The sequence below is a fragment of the Trichechus manatus genome, unplaced genomic scaffold (genome assembly GCF_000243295.1).
Source record: "Trichechus manatus latirostris isolate Lorelei unplaced genomic scaffold, TriManLat1.0 scaffold00315, whole genome shotgun sequence".
In the NCBI taxonomy this organism is placed as follows: Eukaryota; Metazoa; Chordata; class Mammalia; order Sirenia; family Trichechidae; genus Trichechus; species Trichechus manatus.
Window position 1 is genome coordinate 255852 of NW_004444251.1, and position 10555 is coordinate 266406.

Consider the following 10555-nt stretch of genomic DNA (forward strand, 5'->3'; position numbering starts at 1 on the left):
CCAGCCAAGTTGACACACAATCTTAACCATCACACCATGTGAGTTTTCCATGTTGGCACGGTTCTTTAAGTAAATTTAAGTCAGGATTTGATATTTACAGTTTAATATATCCAGCAATTGAGATGCTTAGATGAAAAAGAAGTAAATTTTGATCTATTATGAATTCATTGCTATCAGAAATATTTCTTTTGTAAGCCAAAAAGTGTCTGATGCCTTTCTTATGTGTTCCCCAAGATTTAAATGATTGATGTTGGTATTTTTATCCTTGTTTACATGATTCTGTTAGAGCCGAGGATGTTAAATAACTTTCCCTAGGTTCCCTAGACAGTAGGTACACAAAGGCTGTTATCTAACCCAGTACAGGAGATCTAGTCCCAAGGCCTGGACTCTTTCCACAGTCCCATCAGCCAGCCTCAGTGTACCTGATTTGGGAATAAGTGGATTGTAAGGGTGGAGACAAGAATCAGTGGCACTGAGCAGGTCCACAAAGACAATTTTTCTTTTTAATGAAGGAATATTTTCTTATTCCCAGGAACAAATAGGCACCTTGAGGTTCAGACTGGATTCTGACCAAGAGAATTCATATTCTCTGAGCTGCCAAAGGGCTGGAAGCCTAGTTGCCCAATTAATCTGTGAAGAGAACCCTTACCGACACCAACCTCTGCAAATGGGGACCAGCGACCCCACAGGATTTCATAGCTTTGACACCTCCTGAAGAAAAGCCTTCTCAGCCAAACCTTCATTCATAGTCTAATGGAGGTCACGGCAGCCTTGGCAGGACTCCAGGCAGAAGCCAACTGCCACATCTGTCTGGATTACTTGAGAGACCCCATTACCATCAAATGTGGGCACAACTTCTGTCGCTCCTGCATCCAGCAGTCCTGGGAGGATCGACAGGACAGGTTCCCTTGCCCTGTGTGCCGCCACCCATGCCAAGAGTGGCAGCTCAGGAGCAACACCCAGCTGGGAAATATAGCTGAAATTGCCAAGCTACTCCACATCACCAGGAGGAAGAGGAAGAGGGAGGAACAGACACGCTTGTGCGAAAAGCACAATCAGGTACTGACCCATTTCTGTTAGGAAGACCTGGAGGTGTTGTGTCCCCTGTGCACTCAGTCCCCTGACCACCAGTATAATGACATGAGGTTCATAGAGGAGGCTGCCTCTCATCACAGGAAAAGGCTCATGAGTTACATGGAGCCTCTGAAGAAAGAAGTGGGATATTTCCAAAAACTGGTAACTTCCTGAGAGAGAACCATTAGAACTGAGACAGAAGGTGGAAAAGTAGAGGAAAAGATCATTCTCTGAATTTGAGTACCTGAACGAGTTTTTAATTCTCCATTGTCTCAGGAAAAGACAACTTTCAGTGCAGTCAGTGAGACAGAGGCATAATGTTCTGACCATGCTATCTAATTTTAATCTGGATTCTAGACGAACAGCTATGTGTTTTGAGAAAAATGTGTTTATCCTAGGTGGTCAAAACTGAGATGTGAAACCATATGCCCCGAGGGGTCTTAATTAAGTGACTATCTGCGCTCCTCAAAATGCTAGTACTTCAAAAGAGTGCTGTCTGAGTGCTGTCGCCAGCGCGGTATTTTTCTGTTTTGCAAGATAGACCAAGAAACTGCTTGTAAGCATCTTGTGACCATAATGTAAGCATCCTGTGAAACTGTGTGTAATCACTAACCATACTATTAATAATCAGTAACCAATCAGAGTGTGATTATTACAATATTCATTGATTTTCCTGTGATTGCCCTCCCTATGGTTTGGTTCCTCTTTTTACCCCGTAAGAATACTTGCACAAGGAAACTGCCCCGGGACTACCTGGTTCCATTTTCAGTAGGCTACGTGCTTCCCCAGTTGCAAATGTTTTAAACCCTTAATAAACCTCGCTGTTTTTAACTTGAAACAACATTGAAGTTTTTCTCTACAACACCGTTTTATGTTAATCAACAACAACATAACATCTTAAAACAGTACATAACAAAACAAGGCAACGCACACACACACAGTAGTAGGTAAACAATTCCAAGCTGTTTCAGTCAGGTCAACCCATCTTAAAATAGCCAGAGATGTCCCTCAGATCCAGTCCAAGAACCCTTGCCCAAAGCCTGGACAAGTAGTCCCTTGCCCCAAAACCTTGGGAAGAAATTTTAGAACGTTGCATTTTAGAAGCAATCATGCTATATTTTTCCATATTTAAATTGGGTTTTGTCATTGCACCTGTAATTCCATTCACAATCAATTCTTCTTTGTCTTATGAATACTACTAGAAATCACCAGAATTCCCATTTTAATTCCCAAACAACAAAAACAGAGTAAAAGCCTATCATCAGGTGTACGGCTGAATAAATTCTGGTATATATGTACTATTGTCATGCAGCTATTTAAGAGGTAATGGAGCGATAAATATATCGGTTGAATGATAAATATATTTATTCAAAAATAAATTCTATGGGAAAAAATAAAATACAATAATGGCTCAAACATCATTAGAGATAACTTCCACGATCTGTCAGCACTCTCATCCCTCTCCAGGCCCTAGTACAGCTTTAGTCTTGTTTGTTTGTTTATATCGTTCATCACCTTTTGACAAATTATATGTTTTTTGCATTTCCGTTTAGTTCACACCATACTTTCTCAAACATTGTGAACAATGCCTGGCACTAAATAGGTACTCAATAAATATTTGTCTTTTATATAAATATATTAAGAATGTGAGTGTACGATATAAAAAGTAGAAAAATTTAAAAATAAAATATGGATGATAACACATTACTGCATTTTTTACTTTGTTTAATTTATATTATTTTCAGTAGAGCCCGTATGCATTATTATTTCTACTAAAAGGTAGGTATTGCCACTTTTGGAAAATATTTTATATTATTAAAAAATTCCACATCGTATATTATTAACGGTGGGCAATAGCAGTTTGAAGGAAAGTAAGAAAATGAGACGATTTATGCTAAATAACTCTTGAAAACCTCAACAAGAATGCCTAGAGACACCCAAATATTTTGAAAGTACAATATTGGCAATACAAATTGTGTTTACATCTAGGTGGTGGGATTAAGTGTGATATCCCCCTTCTTCCGTATTTTTCTGTTTTCCAATATTTCTCCCCTGGCTGAGTAACAATAAATTAGGGGAGAATGCTTGTTGGCTGCAACAAGGTGCTGGTGCTGATTGTAGATTCCCCAGTAAGTTTCTCCTCGCAGAGTCAGTGAAATAGAAAACACTGGAGCAGAACACTGAAGGTGAGTGCAAGTTTAGACATGCTGAATGCTTGGTTCCTTTGAAATTCAAGTCAAACATCCAGCTGGAAGTTGGATTTACTGATTTGAAGTCTAGTAGATCCCCGGGTATTACAAGTGGTAATAGAACAACATAGGTGTAAATGAGATCATGCCTATTAAAACAGTGCCTGGCCCACACGACTTGATTGACTTACAGGAGATCCCTTTCTCCACCAACCAAAAGTTCTCTCCCCCACTGCCGAGCCCTCTCCTCCCTCCCTCCCAAGGGAGGAGCCACCAATCCTTGGGAAGGAGGGTGGGATGGAATCTTAAGAGCTCTACCCTCCAAGTGGTGTATATATGCAGTGGTGCAACCACAGCCTACACCTTCTGGTACAAGGCCGACTGTTGAGATAGGCTGGGAGAACCACTACAGTGACCCTCCGCAGCGGCGACCCTCCGCAGTGCCGGTGGGTCCAGGTAAGCCGGCGGTGAGCCACGTGGGTGCTGGAGGCTGGAGCATAGGATGAGCCCTGGATTCTGAGCACCTAGTCGCTGCAGGGCTGAGATCGACCGTCGAAAGTGAATCCAAACTCGAGTTCGCAGTATTTTAAAACAAATCACATATATTACTGTCCTAACTGCTTGATAAAAATGCAGATACCCAGATCCCACCCAAATTCTAAGAGGCAAAAAAAAAAAAAAAACTCGTTGCTGTCAAGTCGATTCCAACTCACAGTGACCCTATAGGACAGAGTAGAACTGCCCATAGGGTTTCCAAGGAGCGGCTGGTGGATTCGAACTGCTGACCTTTTGGCTATCAGCCGTAGGTCTTAACCAGTGTACCATCAGAGCCCCGAGGGGGAAGAAAAGGGGTGACTCATATGTGTGTCTGAGAAACGCCCAGAGGTGTCTGGCCTGAAGCGGAGTGTGGAATCACTTTCCAGGATGTCTCAGTGAGAAATGGTTTTAGGCGTAGTTGTGGTGAGCGGAGGGGTAAGAGCCATGAGGCCAGATATCCCTGGTATTTGGACCCTGTACAGACCTTGATAAGAAGCCCTGGTGGCACAGTGGTTAAAGGGCTAGGCTACTAAAAGAAAGATCGGCGGTTGGAACTCACCAGCCGCTCCACAGGAGAAAAATGTGGCAATCTGTTTCCTTAAAGATTTACATCTTTGGAATCCCTATGGGGCAGTTCTACTCTGTCTTACAAGATCTCTATGAGTTGAAATCAGTTTAACTGGCAATAGGGCAGACTTGATTTTTCTTAATCCTCACAGTAAGTTGTCCTGCTTACAGGACAGAGGCTCAGAGAGGTTAAGTAGTTTGTCCAGAGTCACTCAGCTCCCAAGGGAGAACCAGAAACCTGGCCCAGTTTTTATTCATTCAGCAGCTTTTTAGGTTAAGACTGAAGAGACACTGGAAGATACAGTCATGGTGGGGGTGAGAGAAGAGCGCTCTCCTACCTTCGTGAAGGTAGCACTTTAGTGGGGACTTCAGACCAGCAAAATGTGGGTAAAGTCACAACAATCGTAAGAGTTCAAAGGAGAGGTGCATGATGCTGTACTTACTACACCTGGACATGGTATTAGGGGAGTCCACTAGTCAAAGAGATCAGGAGGAGCTTGGCTCTGGAGGAAGTGACAAAGCTTCTGAGAGCTCAAGCCAGCACAGGGGATAACTAAGGCATTGTCTTGTACAAAAGTGCTGGGGCCTGGGGGAACTCAGCCTGCTGGAGACAGTGAAGGAAGGAGAGAGCTGCAGAGAGCGTGGTACTAGGAGAGGCTGGGATGTAGGGAGGAAATGTGGTCCTCAAGAGGACAGCAATCCTTGAACCCTCTTAAATAGTGTTGTGATTACATCCCTGTGAGTGGACAGCGGGTAGGAACCCCAGTTGGGTGCGGATGGAGGTGTATGCAGGTGTCTGGAAGGAAGAGTTGGTGGCTTTGATAAGGATGTAGTGGTGACCTCACAGTTTGTGTTCTTTGATGATAGGATCCTGAGTGTGGAAAGTCTGAGGTATTGCTGGTTACCACTGAGTGAGTGCCTTCTATGTACAAGCCTGATGCTAGGAACATTTCTCCCCTTCAGTCAGTCCTTTCTGATTTGCCAGAGGTCACATCCCCATAAAAGGAGGAGCCAGGATCTCAGCCCAGGCAGCCTGGGTTAGAGTCTCTTCTCTCCCCGTCCCCCAGGCTTCCTCTCCTACTAGAGATACTGGATGCCCGCCTCCACTGCCCAAGTGTTAGCAGTCTTTTAAAACTTTACCAATCAGATGAGATACAAAGAATAATCTCTCTCTCTCTCTCTTTGTACTCTGGACTTTCTGGATTATTGAAAATACATGTGCATTATTTTTCTAACTGGCCATTTGTTTCTATAAGCTTCCTCCTTTACATTTTTTTAAATATAGATAGAATTGTTCATTATGTTTTACTTGAATTCATTAACGTATAGAATCTGTTTATATGTTTAACAGACTATAAATTTTCTAGTTTTCAATCAATCACAGAAAAGGCTTTCACAGCCAGATTAAAAATATTCTTCCATAATTTATTCTCATAGTTGATGATTTTATTATTTTTACTTTTTGCTTTTAATGGACATGCACAGAAAAAATTCCACAAGTGTATAATGCTATCCACCATCCAGATTAAGAAATATCATATTCCTAGGTCCCCAGAAGCCTTGTACTTCCCAATCACTAGCCCTTCTTCTTCTCAAAATATAAGCATTATTGTAATGTCTAACACCATGAAGTAATTTTGCATGTTTTTAACTATGTAATCAGAATCCTACAGTCTGTATTATTTTGTGTGTGTCTTTTTTCACACAATGTATTTGTGAGATTCATCCACTTTGTTGGCTGTAGAGTACTTAGTACCTTTTCTTTGCTGATATATTTCATTGTATGAATAGGCCACAAATTTATCCACTCTATAATAGGCCACAATTTATCCGTACAATTGCAGCCTGGGTCTGGTATGGAAAGGTTGCCATGAAGATTTTATGTCCTGGTGAATATGTATGTTCATATTTCTGATGGTTATATAACCTGGAGTATAATAATTGGGTCATAGGAGCTATATATATATATATATTTAGATTTAGTTGATAATGCAAAATAGTACTCTGAAGTGGTTGTACCAACATACATTCTCACCACCTGTGCATGAATATTTCAGTAACACATATTCACCAACACTTCAGGTTTTTAACACATTTACTTCCACGTTAGTTCTCACACAATCAAACCCAGATTGCCTTAATTCAATCTAGGCCTAAAATGATTGAATCAATCTGACCTTTTAAAAGCTGGCCTATTGAGGTTCATTCTTATTCCTAGTGAAAGCTTGGTGTGGTTGCCAGGGTTCATCTTCTACTGGGTGCCCTGAACTCCAAGCTTTGTTCCCTCAGTCCTGATAGTCAGCTGCAGCTCTACTCAGCCTCCTACCCTTCATTTCAGGATCAATAATTGCCCCTTAGGGAAAGCTCCACTCTCTGGGCTTCCCGTCACTTTCCTGAATCTTGTCCCTACAAATCCTCACTAGTTGGTAGCTTACGAATAACTTTAAAGAGTAGTTGTGTGTGTGTGTGTATGTATGTGTCTGTATTTATGTTTCCCAGCTTTATTTTACTTTGGAATCCTGATCTCACATTTCTTTTTGTGCATGTGAGTTTTCCAAGTTGACAAGGTCTTCCATAAATCTAATCTAATCCAGGATTTTATATCTACAGTTTAATATATCCAGCAATTGAAAAGCTTAGATCAAAAACAAGTAAACTTTAGTCTATTATTAATTCATTCTTATCAGAAATATCTGTTGTTTAAGCAAAAACTGACAGATATCTTTTTTATGTGTTTAACAAGATTAAAATGATTGATATTGGGTTTTTATCCTTGTTTACTTGATTCTCTTAGGGTCAAGGATGCTAAAAAATTTCCTCAAGTTCCCCAGACAGTAGATGAGGTGACAAAGGCTAAAATCTAACCCAGTACAGGAAATCTAGCCCCAAAGCCCATGCTGTTTCCACAGTCCAATGCAGCCTCACTGTGGCTGATTTGGGAATAGATGGATTGGTGGGGTGGAAACTAGAGTCAGTGGTTGCCTCAGATGTGGCACCAAGCAGGACCACAAAGACAAATGAAAGCATTTTTTAATGAAGGAATATTTTCTCATCCCCAGGAACAAATCAGCACCTTGAGGTCATGACTGGTTTCTGACCAACAGAACTGGTTAGCTCAGCTTCATATCCTCTGAGCTGTCAAAGGGCTGTAAGCCTAGTTGACCAACTAATCTGTGATCAGCGGCTGGTTGTGAACAGAACCGCTATTGACACCAACCTCTGCAACTGAGGACCAGCAGCCTCACAGGACATCAAGGGGCATACCTGCAGAGCCCAACCCTCTTGAAGAAAAACACCTCAGTCCAGACCTTCATTCCAAGCAGAATGGCAGTTGCCGCAGCCCTGGCAGGACTTCAGGCTGAAGCCAACTGCCGCATCTGTCTGGATTACTTGAGAGACCCCATTACCATCAAATGTGAGCACAACTTCTGTCGCTCCTGCATCCAGAAGTCCTGGGAGGATCAACAGGACAGGTTCCCTTGCCCTGTGTGCCGCCACCCATGCCAAGAGTGGCCCTTCAGGATAAACACTGAGCTGGGAAATACAGCTGAAATTGCCAAGCTACTCTATCTACATCACCAGGAGCAAGAAGAAGAAGTAGGAACAGACACGTTTGTGTGGAAAACACAATCAGGTTCTGACCCTTTTCTGTGAGGAAGACCTGGAGGTGTTGTGTCCCCTGTGCACTCAGCCCCCTGACCACCAGGATCACCACGTGAGGTCCATAGAGGAGGCTGCCCCTCATCACAGGAAAAGGCTCATGAGTTACATACAGCCCCTGAAGAAACAAGTGGCATATTTCCAAAAACTAGTAACTACTCAAGAGAGAGAACCATTAGAACTGAGACAGAAGGTGGAAAAGGAGAGGAAAAAATTATTCTCTGAATTTGAGCACCTGAACGAGTTTTTAGACTGTGAGCACGAGGCAGCTCTCTCCAGGTTAGCTCATGAAGAGAAGCACATTCGACAGAAACTAAATGCAAACATAACAGCATTTTCAGAGTACATTTCCACACTCAACGACCTACTAAAGGAGGTGGCAGAGAAGAGTGTGCTGTCAGAAGTGAAACTGCTGACAGATATTAAGAGCATCCAGGATCGGTGTGAAAGCCTCAACCCCCAGTGCTCTATTCCCTCCAGTTAAGGAAGGAAGGATGCAGCCTTCTTCCACAGTATTCAGCTCTGCAGAAAATTATACAGAAATTTAAGGAAGATGTGACCCTGGATCCTGAAACAGCCCATCCTAGGCGGCTTGTACTGAGGATAAAACGTCTGTGACATTCGTGATGAAAAAGAAAAGAGTTTATCCAAATCCAAAGAGGTTTGAGGTTTGAGGTTTACCCAATTGTCTTGGGTTCTGAAGCTTTCGATTCCAGAAGACATTCCTGGGAAGTTGAAGTGGATGACAAGCCTGAATGGATGGTGGGAATTTGTATAAGACCACTTTCCAGGAAGGGAAAGCGACCCCCAACAGGGCAGAACAGATGCTGGGCAATTCAGCTTCGCAGCGGTGACTATGTTGCGTAAGGCGCTGTTCCAGTCACTCTGGTCATAAAGAAAAAACCCAGAAGAATTGGCATTTATCTGGGCTATGAGTTGGGTGAGATTTCATTTTACAATTTGAATGATGGGTCTCATATCGATTCTTTCACTGATAGACTTTCTAGAACACTCAAACCTTATTTCTATACTAGATGTGATTCCAAACCTCTCACATCTGTGCAGTCACAGACTGAGAAGGATAAACTACCTGTAAGGTGGTCCCATTGCTTGATTTTCTTTCTTTAATTTATGGGCAGTGGGTAGAATATTGTACAACTCTCGGAATCCAGCGCTAACAATTTTTATTTAATACTTCAATGATATGAAGAAAGTTGTTTTATCATTTTGCTTTATAGCAACAGAGATGTTGTGGGAATGAACAGATGTTTGGGGAAACTAACACAGAAACTGTAAAGTATTTCTGGAATTCTGAGATTCGAATGTATAAAAGTGTAACTGCACAGCTCCAATAAATATATCTTGGGTACATTTACATATGTTCTATACATTTGCCTATTTCTTAAGTACCTTAAAAATTCCAGGTGGAAGAGAAGTAATTATGGACAGAAAATTCTCTGTAGGTCTTTTATGTTTTTTACATCTTGTAGCAGAGGACTGACTGCTCTAGACTAACTTTACAAGGATGGTTGTAATGGGGGCATACTTGGAAGATAGAGATAGTATCTCCATCCAGAGCAAAGGGCAGGTTAGTTTACTGTTCCATATAAAAAATAATGTCTCCCTAAGTGGCAGAAATCAGGCAGGTTTACTGCCTATTATAAAGGATTTGGGTTTTGCTAATCACTAGTGGTATGTCCTAAGTCAAACTTTCACATGAAACATAGAGCTAATGCCCATAATGTAGAGTAATTATGAAGATCAAATGAGATCCTTGGGACATATTTACCTCAAAAAAGATATGTCTTCTTTTATCTATTATAAATACCACTTTTATTGATTTTTACTTTTTTTAGCCAAATACAATTTTAATTTTTTTTAAAAAAACAGTAAAAGCAACAGATTGTTCCCATTTCTTTCCTACTCTGTCTTCATGTCTCCACATTTCTCTCTTTAGTTCCAGAATTAAGTATCTTTCTATTCCACTTCTGGTTAACATGATTATTTCAGTTTTGAGTGTGGCTGGGTTATTGTTATTTTTATTTTGTTTTTATTATGAAAAGAAGCTTACAAACAAGAAAAAATAAAACATATAAGTATAATTTAAAGAATAATAAAATGAAAACCCACATATAAAACAACCAGATTCAAAAATATAACGTTATACATTAGCACCAAGTCCCCTTTGGACACCTCCACACAGCAGCACCCTCCTTTATCTCACCTCTAAGGCATCCATTATCTTGATTTATTGTCAGAATGGTGTGATTTTGTATGTGGAAAGTTTAAAATAATTTATAAATAAATAAAGTTAAGTTTATAAGGTTGTTACTTCAAGGTTAATATGTGAAAATCAAATATATTTCTATATACTGGCAGCAAACATTTAAAAAATGAAATTTTAAGAAAAATACCTTGTACAAGAAATCCAAAATATATAAAATACCAAGGAATAAATCTAACAAAAATAAGCATGTCCTCTGCAAAGATTATAAAGCATAGTAGAGAGAAATTAAAGAAAGCTTAAA

At 40.8% G+C, this 10555-nt stretch overlaps 1 pseudogene; it reads left to right on the forward strand.

The window, feature by feature from the left end:
• The first annotated feature begins 753 nt into the window (after positions 1-753).
• LOC101341549 (putative tripartite motif-containing protein 75) lies at positions 754-9466 on the forward strand (annotated as a pseudogene).
• The last annotated feature ends 1089 nt before the right edge of the window (positions 9467-10555 follow it).